This window comes from Primulina tabacum, chromosome 13 (genome assembly GCF_025594145.1).
Source record: "Primulina tabacum isolate GXHZ01 chromosome 13, ASM2559414v2, whole genome shotgun sequence".
Classification (NCBI taxonomy): domain Eukaryota; kingdom Viridiplantae; phylum Streptophyta; class Magnoliopsida; order Lamiales; family Gesneriaceae; genus Primulina; species Primulina tabacum.
In genome coordinates this window covers 611,757-629,883 of record NC_134562.1, presented here as the reverse complement: position 1 = coordinate 629,883, position 18,127 = coordinate 611,757, and the positions used below count along the sequence as shown (strand labels likewise).

The 18,127-nt window shown below is 38.6% G+C and overlaps 1 non-coding gene across 1 annotated transcript; it reads right to left on the bottom strand.

Moving 5' to 3' along the window:
- Positions 1–308: 308 nt before the first annotated feature.
- On the bottom strand, positions 309–414 carry LOC142523504 (small nucleolar RNA R71). The gene has a single exon (XR_012814694.1). It is a non-coding gene; the product is annotated as a small nucleolar RNA R71 (small nucleolar RNA).
- Positions 415–18,127: the final 17,713 nt, after the last annotated feature.

Below are 18,127 nucleotides of genomic sequence, written 5' to 3'. Positions count from 1 at the left end.
CCTATTGTGGTGGCAAACCAATTCGAAATCAAGCCAGCTATAATTCAGATGATCCAGAATACAGTCCGGTTTGGGGGATCTGCGTTAGATGACCCAAACACGCACATCGCAGATTTTCTTGAAATTTGCGACACTTTTAAATTTAATGGAGTTTCTGATGATGCTGTTAGATTACGTTTATTCCCTTTCTCCTTACGTGACAAAGCTAAAGCATGGTTAAATTGTTTGCCTGTAGGTTCGATCACCACATGGAAGGAACATGGCGAAAGCGTTTCTCATTAAATACTTTCCTCCATTGAAGACCATGAAGCTGCGGGCAGACATCACCACATTTGCTCAATTCGAGCAGGAGTCTTTATATGAGGCATGGGAGCGTTTCAAAGATCTATTACGGAGATGCCCACATCACGAATTGCCACTTGGGTTAGTCGTTCAAACCTTTTATTATGGCTTGCTTACTCCTAATCGTACTATGATAGATGTTGCTGCTTGTGGAAACCTATTGAGGAAGACTGCTTCTTGATGGAAACCTATTGAGGAAGACTGCTGAAGAAGGATATGAGCTGTTGGAGGGAATGGCTGCTAGCAGCTATCACCCTCAATCTGAAAGGAACAACCAGCGGAGGAGTGCAGGAGTTCACCAGGTAACTGACCTTTCTGCTATTACTGCGCAACTTGATGTCTTGTACAGGAAATTGGGCAGCTTGAATATGGGTTGCACAGCTATGCGTCTCCAAGAGATATTCTGTGATAAGTGTGGAGGTGAACACTTTGCGAAGGATTGTCGAGATGGAAATCCTTTCTATGTGCAAGAAGAGGCACCAGTGAATCAAGTGGGAGTCCAAAACCATCCAAGGAATGATCCCTATTCGAACACATATAATCCTGGATGGACGCAACATCCCAACTTCTTATTGGGTGGTCAAAACAATCAGAATCGACCACAAGGAGGACAACCGTATGGAAAACAACCGATGTACAGATCTGACCTTCCTATAGAAGAAAAGTTCAATTTGGAACGGATGATGTCTAAGTTCATCTCATCTACCGAAACTAGACTCCAAAACCAAGATGCATCAATAAAGGGGCTAGAGAATCAGATTGGGCAGTTAGCGAAGATGATAGCAAGTAGAGAGCCGGGCACCTTGCCAAGTAACACAAAGACCAATCCAAAAGAGCAAGTGAAGGCCATCGAGTTGAAGAGTGGGAAAATTTTAGAGTCTAGAGAAAAGAAAAAAATCAAGTATCGGATGAACAGGCTAAGACATCCAAAGATAAGTCTTCTAACTCTACACTAACACCCACTGCACAATCAAAAATTGTTATACCTCCTCCTTTCCCTGCAGCATTAAAAAAGGCAAAACTTGATGCACAATTCGGTAAGTTTCTTGAGGTATTTAAAAAATTACATATCAATATTCCTTTTGCCGATGCTTTGATGCAAATGCCTAGTTATGCTAAGTTTCTGAAGGACATCTTAGCAAACAAAAGAAATTTGGAGGATCGCATGACTGGTAAATCTTACTGAAAATTGCCCTGCTTTGGTACAAAACAAGATTCCACCGAAACTTAAAGATCCAGGGAGTTTTTCTATTCCTTGCATGATTGGTGATGTTGTTTTTCATAAAGCATTATGTGATCTTGGTGTAAATATTAACCTCATGCCTTTGTCTGTGTTTATAAAACTGGGATTGGGAGAACCTAAGCCAACGAGAATGTCTTTACAACTAGCTGATAGATCTGTCAAGTATCCACGAATAGTGATTGAGGATGTGCTAGTGAAAGTGGACAAATTTATTTTTCCTGCAGACTTTGTTGTACTTGACATGGAGGAGGACATCGAAATGCCATTGATATTGGGGAGGCCATTCCTTGCAACTGGCAAGGCCCTAATTGATGTGCAAGAAGGGAAATTGAGATTGAGAGTGCGGGAAGAGGAGATTACTTTTTATGTCTTTAATGCAATTAAGCACACACTTGCATTCTGATAGTTGTTTTAGAATTGATGCTTTTGATTCGCTTGCATGTAACTATTTGCAGGATGCTATCAAGGACCCTTTGGAAGTCACTCTCACTACTGAATTGAAGGAGGATGACTTGGACGAAGAAAAAGCTGAAATAGTGGCATACTTTAATGCCAACCAACCATGGAGAAAGCCAAAGAAGATGAAACTGGAGGATTTGGGAAAGCAAAGAGGTCTGACCCCTCCAAAGTCAAGCATCGAGGAACCACCGACGCTTGAGCTCAAGCCATTGCCTCCGCAACTAAAGTACATATACCTAGGTGAGAATAATACTTTACCTGTTATTATTTCTGTAGCCTTGACAGATACTATGGAGAGAAAATTGCTTCAAGTTCTCAAAGAGCACAAAAAGGCATTTTCCTGGAAGGTGGCAGACATCAAGGGAATAATTCCATCAATCTGCATGCACAAAATCTTGTTGGAAGAAAAGTACTCACCCCTCGTGCAACCTCAAAGACGACTCAATCCAAAGATGCAAGAGGTAGTGAAGGCTGAGACTATCAAGCTTCTCGATGCATGTATTATCTATCCCATTTCAGATAATGCATGGGTAAGCCCTGTTAAGTGTGTGCCTAAGAAAGGAGGGATTACTGTGATAACTAATGAAACAAATGAACTTATTCCCACGAGAACTGTTATGGGGTGGAGAGTGTGTATTGACTATAGGAAGTTGAATGATGCCACCCGTAAGGACCACTTTCCCCTTCCCTTTATTGATCAGATGTTGGAGAGACTAACGGGGTATGAGTTTTACTGTTTTTTAGATGGGTATTCGGGGTATAATCAAATCACTATTGCACCTGAGGACCAAGAGAAAACCACTTTCACTTGTCCTTATGGAACTTTTGCTTTCCGTTGTATGCCTTTCGGTCTTTGTAATGCCCCTGCTACATTTCAGAGCTGCATGACTGCTATATTCCATGATATGATCGAAACATTTCTTGAAATATTTATGGATGACTTTTCTATCTTTGGTGCAACGTTTGATGAGTGTTTGCAGAATCTGAGATCCGTGTTGAGGCGGTGCGAGGAGACGAACTTGGTGCTGAATTGGGAGAAGTGCCACTTCATGGTACAAGAGGGAATTGTCCTAGGGCACAAGATTTCGGAGCATGGAATGGAGGTGGATAAGGCAAAAGTGGAAGTTATCAAGAACTTACCACCTCCGACATCCATAAAGGGAGTTAGAAGTTTTCTAGGCCATGCCGGTTTTTATCGGCGTTTTATCAAAGATTTTTCAAAAATTGTCAAACCTCTATCTTCCTTAATTATGAAAGATGTACCTTTTGATTTTAATTCTAACTGTCTGCAGGCCTACGAGGATTTAAAGGAGCACTTTGTGATGGCTCCTGTCTTGGTGGCACCAGATTGGGATCTACTTTCGAGGTCATGTGCGATGCCAGTGATACTGTGGTTGGTGCTGTCCTCAGTCAAAGGCGGAACAAGGTATTTCACACTATATACTATGCAAGTAAGACTCTAGATGAAGCACAATTAAACTATGCCACAACTGAAAAAGAGTTACTTGCAGTCGTATTTGCACTTGACAAGTTCCATTCATCCTTGTTTTGTCGAAAGTAATTGTGTTTACTGACCACTCTGCCCTTAAATATCTGCTTGCTAAGAAACAGGCTAAACCACGATTGCTTAGGTGGATATTACTTCTCCAATAGTTTGACCTCGAAATAAAAGATAAAAAAGGTGTAGAGAATGTGGTTGCTGATCATCTTTCTAGGCTTGAGCATGTTAGTAAAAATTGTGAAAACGATGGGATAGATGATTGGTTTTCGGATGAACAATTGTTAGAGGTGAAAAATTGTCCATGGTATGCAAATTTTGAAAATTTTCTTGCTACAGGCTCAACACCCCCCCCCCCCCCCCCCACCCCCCCCAAATTTATCATTTCACTAAAGAAAGAAATATTTTTGGGAGGAACCATTTTTGTTTAAAATATATGCAGATGCCATGATAAGGTGTGTTGCAGAGGAGGAGTTTGGTCAAATTCTCAATCATTGCCATGACCGTGAGGTAGGTGGTCACTTTGCACCAACAAGGACGGCATCTAAGGTACTTGAATGTGGTTTTTATTGGCCAACCCAATATAAAGATGCTCGTTCTTATGTGCTTGCCTGTGATAAATGCCAGCGGACAGGTAACATCTCTAACCGTCATGAAATGCCATTAAATAATATCATTGAGTGTGAGGTTTTCGATGACGTTTCCCTGTTCGTTCAAGAAAAAATATATTTTGGTTGCGGTTGATTATGTGTCTAAGTGGGTAGAGGCAGAAGCATATGCCACTAATGATGCTCAGGTGGTCCTAAAATTTTTAAAGAAAAATATTTTTAACAGGTTTGGAACACCACGAGCAATCATTAGTGATGGCGGCACCTATTTTTGCAACAAACTCTTTGAAAAACTTTTGAGCAAATATGGTGTCACACATAAGATCTCTATTCCCCTATCACCCCTAGACGAGTGGTCAATTTGAGGTGTCTAACCGAGAAATCAAGCTGATTTTGGAAAAAGTGGTAGGTTTCAGTAGGAAAGACTGGTCTGTGAGATTAGATGATGCTCTTTGGGCGTATAGGACTGCTTTCAAAACACCTATAGGCACTACACCATATAGGTTATTGTTTGGTAAAGCATGTCATCTACCTGTAGAGTTAGAGCATCGGGCATATTAGGCAACAAAAGCACTAAACTTTAACTTTACTGATGCAGGTGAAAGACGTCTGCTTCAATTGGATCAGTTGGAGGAATTTCGTAATCTGGCATATGATCTCGCATTGTCATACAAGGAAAAGACAAAGAGGGCTCATGACAGACGAATCATTGAAAGGGAATTCAAAGAAGGTGAAAATGTTCTGCTCTACAACTCCCGATTGCGACTGTTTCCCGGAAAATTGAAGTCGCGATGGTCTGGTCCATTCGTGATTTCCAAAGTATACCCAACTGCACGAATGGAAAGGATGGGACGTTTACGGTCAATGCCCAGCGACTGAAGCACTACATGGGTGGCTTATTTGAGCCACAACTTGGGACCACCCGGTTCCAAGACAATCTGAACCGAAACCGACCGACAGTCAAGCTCTCGACTATAAATTGAGAACTACCTCTCTCCCCCTTATCTTGCATTGAATTCGATTTTATTATTTTCGTTTTTTTCTTATTTATATTTAGTCATTCTTATTGTTTTTAATTTTAGTTTTAATTATTTTAAATTAAAAAAAATAAAAATAAAAATCAAAAAATTTGGCAAGGTTCGCGACAGAGCGGTAAAATTTTACCGCTCGAGCGCGAAACGCCTCTGGCGGAATATAATTTCCAGAGAGGATCGGCGCTCGAGCGGTAATTTTCTACCGCTTGAGCGCGCCTGGACATAAATTCGGCCTCCCCCTTTCCCCTTTCTCATTCTGCGAATTTTTTTCCTAAATCCCTAATTCTCACTTGCACCCTCTTCTCGTTTTCTTGCAGCAATATTCTCCCAAAATCAGGACTCAAGTACCGTGGGCACACTCCTCCTTAAGAATCAAGCGGCTTCTTCCCTCCGGTCACCATCTCCATCATCAACCACCATGGCTCCCAAGAAACAAAAAGGTAATCCCGGCTTTTCCTCTTCATCTTCATCATTTGATAGACATCGTTTTGTGAGTGAGGCGGCTAGGGTTCGATATGACCATGCTAAGATTCATAGAAACCCAATTGCCGAAAGAGGGATTCCGTAGGCAAAGGAAGATAGATATTTAGATCCTCTTGTGGAGTTGGAGAGAAGTGGAGGCGAACAATTTGGTAATCAACCTAAGGCGGCGGTAGTCTCAGTGGTTCGAGAATTCTATGCCAATGCGGCGGAAGGGAAAGATGGTAAGGTTTTTGTTAGGGGTCGACTTGTACCATGTGACTCTGTTACAATTGATGCACTATCAGAGAGCAGCTGAAGTTGATGACTCTCGCTTCGAGGCATTGGTCGCTGACCCAAACTATGATATGATACTTGCAGCGCTGTGCCATCCGGGCGCGATGTGGAAAACCGTTGGGCGGACCGCCAAGCTGTTTTGACGAGAAGTATTTGAAAGCTGGAGTTGCCCTTCGGTATCTATTTGTGGCCCGAAGGATGATGCTGGTCTCAGCATAAGAGCGAGGTGCAAAAAGAGCGGGCGGTGTTACTGTTTTCTTTGACCGAGGGGTACAACATCAATGTGGGCAAACTTATAAATTCTCAGATCACAATGAGTGCTCACAACAGTCATGTCGGTCTCTTCTTCCCCACCATCATCTCGGAGTTGTGTGCGAGGGCAGGAGTTGTATTCCGTGATGATGAGGAGTGGATGCAGCCGATGAAGGCTATTATTGTGGAAGATCCCAGCGGAAACGTGCTAAGAGAAATAGTGATTTCCCCACTCACGAGGGAGATACAGGTGGATCAAGCACAGCCGCCCCACGTCATCTACCGAAACAGCCCCGTAGGCGAACCCAAAATGACAAAATGGATGAAACCCTCGCTTTCATGGCGCATCAGGATCAGGTCAACTCATACGTCAATGACCATTTGGCTTACGTTGAATCCATGATGCGCACTCTGATCGTGCAGGGGGGAATTGACACAGGAACCATACCACCACCTCCGCCACCCATTCCCCCATTCCATTTTCAGTATGACTATCAGCAGTAGGGGGATGCTTCTGGAGTGCCACCACCCGAACACGACGAGGATGAGCCTTGATCAGGGGAGTTTACTGTTTCCCCTTTCTTTTCTTTTCTTTTGTCTACTGCATTATTTCTGCGTTCGTATTATTATTCATTCTGTCATTTATTTTGCATTGGTGTCTATGTTTTGCATCTATATGTTCGTTTATGTGTTCAGTCCTTCTTTGTGCAATAGGGACATTGTACACACTTAGTATGAGGGGGTCATTTAGTTTGTGTCTTGCATGTGTGTCAGTTGATGGTGAAACCAGTGAGTTGGTAGCCAATGATGATTTCGGGCTAAATGAACTGCCTATTGCTTAGTCTTGCCACTCATTATGAATCCCCCGGTGAATTGTAAGTTTTGATATGCACACATAGTGGGTTTTGGTAGTAGTGTAAAAGACAGTCGAGTTTAAAAATCTGTGGGGGAAACTGTAAAAACATGAGATGTAAGTAGAACTTGAATGAATTTCTTTTAATAGTAGTGACTAACCGGTGGCATGAACTCGAGTAGAAAATCAAAGCATACCTCAAATCCACTTCATCCCAATCGTGCATAGAACCTCAAAAGTCGCCCCTAGTCTAGATAAATGAACATACCTTATATTCAGAGCCTAGGGAGTACACATGAGAAAATTATGCACTAAAAATAAAAGTGAAGAAAAAAAGGGGATGTAAGGTGTGGGAAAGCCAAAAAGGGATGAAATCCTATCCCGATGCTAAAAAGATGGAGATGTAAGGCGTTGAGGAATGTCAGATAAAAATTCTGACAAGTGCATAATGAAAATGATCAGTGTACTCCACATCTTTTTGAACCGTTTGAAACATTTATGGATATTGACTCCCTAATTCTTGTTGTACAACTATGAACTTCTGCCGCTTTGTGTTTACTTGTTGGTCACAAATAGAAACAGAACTCTGGATAGAGAAACTTGCGTTAAATTTTTGATTTGGTGACTCGCATGATTCGCGAATAAAACTATCTGAAGCACAAGCTAGTTAAACCCACAGCACACACACACGACCACACTTTCTGGTCAAATCAAAATGCTATAAGGTGCTTTGAAAGGGGTGTTAATAGATGTTGTGAGTTGACTAATTGGATGTAGTTTTTAAAAAAAAACCCCCTGAGGCAAGAGATGTCAGTTTGCTGTTTCTCCATCAGTTTAGTTGTTTTTAGTACTTTCACTTTGTGTTTTGTTTCATGTCTTGGTTGTGTTTGGCAAACTATTTTGCTTGAGAGCAAGAAAAAGATTAGTATGAGGGGGTTGATAGGTGTGGTTTTTACGTGTTTTATTGCATTAGTTTTATGTGTGTTTGCATTATGCATGCGTACATTTCATTTACATTTTGTTCGTTTTAGAGTAAAGCATATGCCTATAATCATGCCTCACTTGTGCGTGATGAATCTGCAAGTAAAATGACCGAAAAACTGAAATCGGAGCAAAATGTGCAAGCAAAGAAGAGTATGGGCAGAAAAGTTGGCGCCCGAGGGGTAATATTTTACCGCCCAGGTGCGAGATGTGAATTGCTGAGTTAATTTCCAGAAAGTGTGGCGCTCGGGCGGAAATATTCTACCGCCTGGGCGCGAGAAGTATCTTCCGAAGAGTTAACATACAGAAGAGTCGGCGCTCGGGCGGTGAAATCTTACCACCCGAGCGCGAGAGGCTGCACTTCCCAAGCAGGATTATAGAGGGTGTGGCGCTCGAGCGGTAATTTTCTACCGCCCGAGCGCCACCTAATTTTGGAAAGATTTCTTGGTCGATTTCTTCCCTTATATCTGGATATGGATGATATGGAAGGAATTGGACGATTTGGAGGATATTATTCAGACATTATTCAGCAGCCAAGGAGTCTAAAAAGGGAGAAAAGCTTGGAGCAATTTCTTGGAGTTGAAAATTTGAAGATTTACGGGCACCGTTCTTCGCAGATCTCATCTCGTCTAGTATTTTTTATTTTTAATTTATCGTTTAAACACTTTGTTGCCTATTTTTACTATGAATTCGAGTAGCTAATTTTACATATTTGTTGGGATTTAAGGGGATCCTACCCCGAACTTTGATTTGATTAATTCATCTGTTGATTTGTGATTTATTCTTGATTATATTATTGTTTTATCGTGTTGTTAGAGCGTAGCTAACTTTAACAACGTGTTTATATTACGAGTGAGTTCGAGAGAATAGCTTGTGATAGGAACGAGTAGTATAATCCGCGGATCTACAATTTACATAGACATATGAAATAGGATACGCGCCGATAGTTATAGTCCTAATGGTCGAAAACTAGGAGATTTCATAGATCGATATGCGATTCATTCTTGATAAATAATTAAAGAAATTTAATTACTTCACTGAATATAATTAGGTTGGCATAGCTTGAGAGGGCGTGTTCAATTGAATAGGAAATCTTGTCGGAGGCGTAGATCACTGTCGAACGAATTAGTTAATTAACGAGGGGTAGGTGAACCTAAATTCCCAACAAATTCATTTCTCATTGAAAATTATTTAAGTGGTCTAGAGTTTATATTTTTAGCATTTAAATTCTTGAACTTGTTCATTAAGTTTTTATTTAATTTTAGTAGTCATAAACAACCATTCAAATTTCGTTGCTATAGATTTGATAACTGGAAATAAATAATTGTAAAATACAGTGGAATGATACTCGTACTCTCGTACATTATATTATAATTTGACATCGTGCACTTGCGATTAATTTTCGAGCATACAAAACCATACTTTTATTGAGGATTCCACAGTGCAAGTTTTGCTCGATTAGTATTCCTTTGTGTGTGTCGATGATTTCTCACGGTTTTCATGGGTAAGTTTCATTAGGGAGAAATTGGACACTTTCGATGTGTTTAAACGGTTAGTCACAAGAATCACAAACTTCCATAATTTGAAGGTGAGAAGGATTAGTACTGATCATGTTAAGGAATTTGAAGACTCTTCATTCTCATCTTTTTGTGACAGAAATGGAATTTCACATGAATTTTCAGCACCAAAAACCCCACAGAAAAATGGCATTGACGAACATAAGAACAGGACGTTGCAAGAAATGGCTAGGGTGATTCTAATTTCGAAGAATATTTCCAAGCATTTTTGGGCATAGGCCCTTAATACAGCTTGCCATATTTCGAATAGGGTGTATTTGAGAAGTAGTTCAACCATGACTTCGTATGAAATAATCAGGGGAAAGAAGCCTAATCTTAAATATTTTTATTTTTTTGGTTGTGTTTGTTATACTTTTAATGACATGGATCAACTTGCAAAATTTGATTCAAAAAGTGATAAGTGTTTGTTTTTGGGATATACCACTAATAGTCGAGCTTATCGCATGTTTAATTTGAGAACTAGGACTATTGTGAAATCTATTAATGTTGTTTTTGATGACTGTGTAGATCTCAAAAAGAAAAAATCTGAAGATGATGTGGAAGACCTTCTGGAAATTCCAATATCACTGAAAAATGAAGGTGTTGCCCCAGATATTGCAACACCTAGCACAACACGTGACACTGAAGTCGCTGAATCTAAGGAAGAAACACACAGCGATGATGATGTAGTAGATGATGGACAAATATTCCAAATAAAATTCAGAAAAACCGTCCATAATCTCAAATAATTGGAAATATGCGTGGAGATGTCAAACTCGAAAGAAAGAAAAGGTGGACTACCACAAGATGGCTGGACTTATATGCATGAGCTCTAAGAACTCACAGGTCAGATTTTCATGTTATTTATCCAATTGTGAACCCAAAAATGTTGATGAGGCTTTAAAAGATGAATTTTGGATTAATGCAATGCATGATGAAATTGAACAGTTTGTTCGAAATGATGTGTGGTATTTGGTTCCACCTCCCGACCATGGTAATATAATTGGTACAAAATGGATTTTCAAAAATAAAACCGATGAGTCGAGAAACATCATTCGAAACAAAGCAAGGTTGGTTGCTCAAGGGTACACACAAGTTGAGGAGGTTGATTTCGATGAGACCTTTGCTCCTGTAGCCCGTATTGAGTCAGTTCGACTATTGCTAGCTATTGCATGCTATATGAAAATCAAACTTTTCCAAATGGATGTCAAAGTGCTTTTTTAAATGGAATTTTGTGTGAAGAAGTATATGTTAGACAACCTAAGGATTTTGAGGATCCACATCATTTGGATCATGTTTACAAATTGAAGAAAACACTTTATGGTTTGAAGCAAGCACTGTGTGCATGGTATGGAAGATTGACAGAGTATCTACTTGAAATTGACTTCAAATGAGGTGAGGTAGACAAAACCTTTTTTATTCAGAAATCCAAAGGTGAGATTCTTATTTGTCAAGTTTATGTTGATAATATAATATTTGGTTATTCATCTCAAAAAGCATGCTGATGATTTTGTTGAGTGTATATCATCTACTTTTGAAATGAGCATGGTTGGTAAGTTGAGTTTCTTTCTTGGTTTTCAAATTAAACAATTGCATGATGGCATATTTCTGTGTCAAAGTAAGTATGCTAAGAATTTCGTTAAGAAATTTGCAAATGAAAACACTAAACACATGAAGAAACCTATAGGCTCGAGTGAAAAATTGTGCAAAGATGATGTTGTCGAAAATTTTGACAACACTTTATACCGCGACATCATAGGTAGCCTCCTGTATTTGACAGTCAGTCGACCTGACATCATGTTTAGTGTATGATTGTGTGCTAGATATCAAGACAATCCTAAAATTTCTCTTCTAAAAGCTGTGAAGCGTATCCTACGTTACATAGCAAGAAGTATCGATTTAGGATTATGGTACACTCAAGAAACCAATTCGAATTTGGTAGGATTTTCTCATGCTGATTGGGCTAGTGACTTAGATGTCAGGAAGAGCACATCTGGAGGTTGTTTTTATCTTGGCAATAATTTGATCTCGTGGCATAGTAGGAAACAAAGTTGTGTTTCACTTTCAACTGCTGAATCTGAATATGTGGCAGCTGAAAGTTGTTGTTATCAACTTTTATGGATGGACCAAATGGTAAAAGACTATGAGATTAAGAGTGAAACTTTAGTTGTGTACTGTGATAATTCTAGTTCAATCGTTATTTCAAAAAATCCAGTACAACACTCTCGAACAAAACACATTGACATTAGACATCACTTTATTCGAGATTTAGTAGAAAAAAGATTGATTCTAATTGAATTTGTTGGTACAAATAACCAACTGGCTGACATATTCACACAAGCATTAGATTTTGAGAGATTCTCCAACCTTAGGAAATCTCTCAGCATGTGTTCTACCTAAACATTCATAGATGTTGTGTCAGATGTTACAACATCTCGGACAACACCTAACATGCATGTGCATATTTAGGACCTAGGCATTCTGCATTACATTATATTGTGATATGTTGTGTTAAACTGTGTTGCATTTCTGATGCACTTATAATTCCTTGTTCTATTTTAAATTTTCACACTTATACATGTGAACTCAGTCACAAAAGATTTAAAGAATGGTAATGTGAATACCAATGTGACAAGTGAATTTAAAAAAAAAATATTGGGTCTGTGTCTGAAAGAAAGATGGAAAAAGCTACCTAAAGGAGCCCAATGAAGGCTGTGCTTTTAGTGTGGGAGCTACCTCTTCTGAAATTGACAAAAAAATAGAAGAAAATGGAAAAAGCTACCTAGAGGAGTCCAATGAAGATCGTTCTTCTAATGAGGGAGCTACCACTTCTATGTTCAGAAAGTTGTTAAGTCATTGAGTGTGAAGAAAAATCAAAATTGTTTTTCTGGAATTTTATGTGTTGTCGGAAGATGTTGCCAATATTTGTGACAACACTTTATCTGTAAACATATCTCATATTTGTTTTCATGTTTCTATTTCTGTTACATTATGTTATTAGGCATAAATAGGTCATGCATAAACATAACATTTTGAATATTGTTGTGTCATGAGGACATGAGTATTTCGACAAAGAAAATTCGATGAAAATTCAGATTTTACAAAAAATTGAATATGTGTGATCTTTGATGTTTTAGTGGTGTTAAAATCGATGTGGGTTTCCAATTCTGACAATTATTTTGAAATCAAATTGAGCTGAATTAACATCACCATCCATGGCTAAATTTCCAGCGGTTTAATTTTTTCACCCGTTAACCTTTTTACCGTTAGAAGCAAATCAATTGATTTTGTTACCGTTGTGGTGAGTGCGCATTCTTATCTCTTAATCCACGCTCTTTTACTTCAAAATTCACGTTATTCGCATTCTTATCTTTCTGCAAATCTTCAAAAATTATCTATGTGCGATTTCAATTTTCTTTCTGTGATTTCTTACTGTTCTCCCTTACTTGAAATTCAATTCATAACAATGCTAGGCAAGGGTTATGATCATCATGATATTAGGAGCAAAATGGGCTATCAGGACGATGTTGCTCCTACACCTGCAACATCTGCCACAACAACTGCTGGAAACACCCACTATAGAACCATCCATGGCATTGATAACAGTTGTTGAACAGCCAGAACCGTTGGAAACCATTCTCCCAGGAGAACCAGGAAATGAATTTGATGTTAAAAACCCTCCTCGGGATTGGGAAGCTGTCAATCGTGTGGCTCCACTCCCTGCTCCAAAACGCCGATCAAAGAGAATGAGGGGATACAATCCTGAATTCACAACAAACGGTTTCGTCACAAAGGAGAACCATCAAATGTTCCTTCCCTTGCTGATCCTGAAAACACTTCTGGAGACGACTCTGCTGATGCTGATTACGAGTTTTTGGCTCGTAAGAAGACCTCTTCGCCTAAGAACAGTAATACTTCTTCCAGTGAAGCCACTGAATCCAATGACGAAGCACCCCCTGTTCCTCCACCAGAGCCCTCTCCATCCAGTGAGGAGGAAATCATGTTGGCCTAGTTTATGGACAACTTGAAGAGTCAAAAAGCTGAAATTCCGTATGTTCCTGCTGCTTCACGAGAATCTGATAGTGATCCAGACTCTGAAATAGCAGAGAGAATTTGAAGACAATCGACTCAGTGACTCATCATGCACTACTGGGTCTGACAGTTCTATTGACGAGTTTGTTGAACAAGATGACATTTCTGAAGAAAGTGAGTCTGCTGAGTAGGATTTTGCTGCAGATGTTTCCCACATTGCGGACAACACAGACCTTAGTGACTATGACTTGGCCACAGCCTTTAGTGATAAGTTCTATACTGAAGCAGCTGTTGTTCAGTGGTCTTTGTATGCAAATAGAGAATTTTTGGAGGAAATGAACGTGGATTCGAATGCCTTTACTAGGCAAAATCTGGTGTCCTTCTCAAGCACTGCCAGCTTTACTCAACTGTTTCTGCTGTTACTCCATACTGTCGCAGGCATGTACTTGAATTTTATGCAAATTTATCACCCGGCGTTGGTTATGAACGGTCTGCAAAATATGGAAGAGTGTTTGTGCGTGAGAAGATTTTCAATTTCAATGCTACTGTTATAAATCAATATTATCATACACCAGCAAACACTGAAGAGGGACTCCTCCCCGATATTCATGATGTTACGACCACATTCACCGACGGCCTTATTACACAATTTCCCGCACATCTGCAACTGCCTGTCGGCGTCCAATTTGACATTTTTTACTCTGTTCTGCACAAACTAGCCATTCGCAATTGGACTCCATCCATCAACTCAATGATCGTGACTTGCCACCAAGCCTTGGTATTGTACTCCATTGGGACTAATGGAGTGTTTGATTTTGGAAAGCTAGTTTTCCAGACGGTTCTTCAATATGCCGAGGGTGGGCTCAAGGCCTCAAAACTTCCGTTTCCATCCCTGATCTACGACATTCTTGCTTCTCAAGGACTTGTCCGTGACATTGCTGAGCCTCTTTCTGATACTAGAGATCTATTCAAGATTGCTCCTGCTTTTTTCAAGGGCAATAGGAAAATTGATCTACCCTAGTGCGCAGATAATGTTGCACCAAATGTTACGCCTAATGTTGCCCCTGAGACTACACAACATGTTGCGTCTCTGTTCTCCACATCTGAGTTTGTTCAGCTTGATCTTTATGTTCTTCAAGATCAAATTGATTTTGCTCTAAAGGAGATTGTACGTGCTAAGGACTTGATCGCCCATTATGAAGATCAAGTAGCTCATTACCAGGTCCTCCTGGATGTTGGTGTCCATTCTGGACAAAAAAGAGGGAGAAGATGAAGCTCAAGCAACCACTCAAGCTGACACTGAAGCTGGTCCATTAGGAACCAAGGATACGGACGCGAATGCTGATGAAGGGACATAGCATTGAATTGAGGATCACTTGAAACTCTTTATGCTCTGATGCTTCTTTTGAAAGTTTTCTCTTGTTAATGCTTCTACTGCTTTTGCTTTGCTAGTGTAGCTCTTATAGTCTGTTATTAGTCAATTTCGTTTTCCTGAAATGTTTTTGATGCTATGATCTGAGGAACTATTTTTCTCCTGCAAGTGTTGTCTCACATGTTGCAAACACGCTTAACAACACCCGTGTTAACTAGTTTTTATTCAGGGGGAGAAAAATTCTCGAATTCAGGGGGAAGATCACTTGAGCTAATATGGATAAATCGGCTTGATCTCATTTTGTGCAGAAAGGCAAAAAAAAAAAGGAAGGAAAATATAATTTCTTAATTTAATTTATTTCTCTAATATTATCTTTTCCTTGTTGATTTGATTGTGTATAATATTGAATAAGATTTTGCATTTCTAGATAATGAGATAATTATGCAAATATTATCATGATATGGTATCAATGTTCAAAAGGAGTTTGTTCCTAATTAAACTCCTACTTTCCTTGTGTAATAGGTTTTCTTATGGAGATAAACTCTAGGAGAGATGAAGTCTGTGAATAAGAGAAAGAAGGACGTTGTTGATGAGAGCTCTTCATTCACGCACTTTGCACGACAAAAACCTTTCAGAGAAAATTAATTCACAACGTCGCTGCTGTTTTGAAAAGTGATATTTCACGTGTTGCCTTGATTGTTGGAGATATCTACAGACAACATCCGACGAAGTTGGTTGAAGATCGTGTTTTGTTGCTCCAGTTTTTGGCTTCACGTTTTTGCTTTCTTAATTATGTTTTAGTGTCGTTAGTTATTTTAGAAAGCATCAATTTTCTCAACGTGTTGAGAAAATTGATTTTAGTAATAATCACTATTGGTATTTTTTTCGTGTAAACACATTGGTTTTATAGTGATTATTATTTTGCCCTAAAGCTCGCGCAAATATTTATACTTGTGAAAATTTAATCTTGTCCATCGTATTTATTTAAAGTCAATTTGTGTTACAAACTTTAATATTCCGTTGCATGTTGTCTGAAATGTTGCAACATTCAGCACAACACTTAATTCTGATAAAACACAAATTTACAATCTTATACTACTACTTCATATTCGATATACTCATTTTTACTGTTAAACAAAGTAGGTCTCCCACCTTACAGATACCAATGACCAATTTCAACCATGAAAGATAACTAAAACTTTAGAACAGACTCAAAGTCATTGGCAACGAAACATGTGCAAGATGACCCAGGAATCTAATGTTTATGATGGATTCGATATGCTCAGCACTATTATGTGAAAAAAAATCAGGAAATATAATCCTTACTTGATAACTGGAATCACTTGTTTTGTTTATTTGTCACAGTTCTCTTTTCAATAGAGATACCATCTACTAACTTTGCCTAGAAAAGAACATCGGCATTACTGAACATGCCTTCCTTTAATGAAGCCACAATAAACCGAGAGATAATCAAGGTCGACACGAAATGACACATGATCGTATATGGTAACAATGGGCATTAAGAAAATAGTATTGACGTCTTTAGCATCTTGAATGCGTTTTTATGCTATGAAGGAAAATTTCTTCCCCTTTTTATGTTGGAATGGCCATTTTCAAAATAGAACTAGGAGAAGGACAAGAGTGGACAAAGGAAGGAAAAAGACCAACTTTAGACTGCGCAAAGTGAGTTTTGATCATCTTTCCGATGTTCTGAGTGTGACTTAGATCAAGAGCTGCATCAACCTGGTGCATGTAAGAGAAATTTGTTTTCAAATTGAATTTGAATATACAGAAATTATAAGGTTTCACAACACAACCAAATAATTTTTTTTCAAGGTAACAATGTGACACACATGTATTGGCTCAATAAAAGATCATGGCGAACTTTATCGAGAGTCGTTAAATCGTAATAACTAAAAAAACTAGAATATCAAATTCGCCATCCTTAAATGTATCCTCCTTCGATGATTTTATAGGAATGTGTAATTCAATGAAGGAAAAGTATTTTTTGACAAATTTCTAAAGGTAGTTCAATCGTGCTTAACTAAGACATCTTGATGCATGCTTGCATTTCACATACCTCATATAGTATATAGAGTGGAGCTAGTTTAAAAGGAAGCAAGGAATTAAAGAGAGAGCAAGAAGAGATCATTCCCCTCCACTAAATTCAGATAAGGACTGTTTTCGGATACCCTCACAAGCAACCCAAACTTCCAAACCATCGAGGAAGCTGCATCTTCCAGGTTGTTCGAGTTTCGACATTGTGCCAAGAAGCAGAGTAGAAAATACAGATCCAAAATCTCTGGATAGTTTGAGCATTTGATAAGCATCTCTTTCACAAGTATGACCTTTGAAGGGAAATATAATTTCCAAAATTATTTCCAATATATATTTTTCTTATTAAATTTGAATATTTAATCATGGTTTTGCCTTTATAGATAATGTGATAAATATGATAAAATTTTTTTGGATATGATTTTTATGATATGATATTTTATTCTCTAATAGAATCCTTTTTTACCATATCTTGTAGAGTTTTATGGAGAATGAAAAATCCTAGAAGATATGACATCTATAAGAGAAGAGATTTTGGAAGGAATTGCGGCCTCTCTTTTTGGTGTGTTAGTCTTTGAAGAGTTTTCCGACGAAAAAGAGTTTTTGTAACAACCGAAAGTTTCAGAGAAATAAATTCACGAAGCCGTAGTTGATCGAATGAGTGGTGATATGCGTGTTGCTCTGAATGTTGCAAACATCTACAGACAACATCCGTAACGATATTGGCTGAAGATTGTGTTTAGCTGCTCATTGCTTCTCGGGATCACGTTTTTGCTTTCTTATTTACGTTTTAATATTGTTGGTTGTTTTAGAAAGCCGTTTATTTTCTCAAAGTGTTGAGAAAATTAATTTTTGTGTAAATCACTAGTGATTGGTTTTCGTGTAAACGTTTTGGTTTTCTAGTGATTAATTTTTGTCCTGAGGCACCGCACAAGTATTTATACTTGTGCAAATTTAATCTTGTTCATCTAGTTATTTAAAGTGAATTTGTGTTACAAACTTTAATATTCTGCTGCATGTTGTATTAATTGTTGTAACATTTAATACAACACTCAATTTTGATAAAACACGAATTTACGTTTTTAT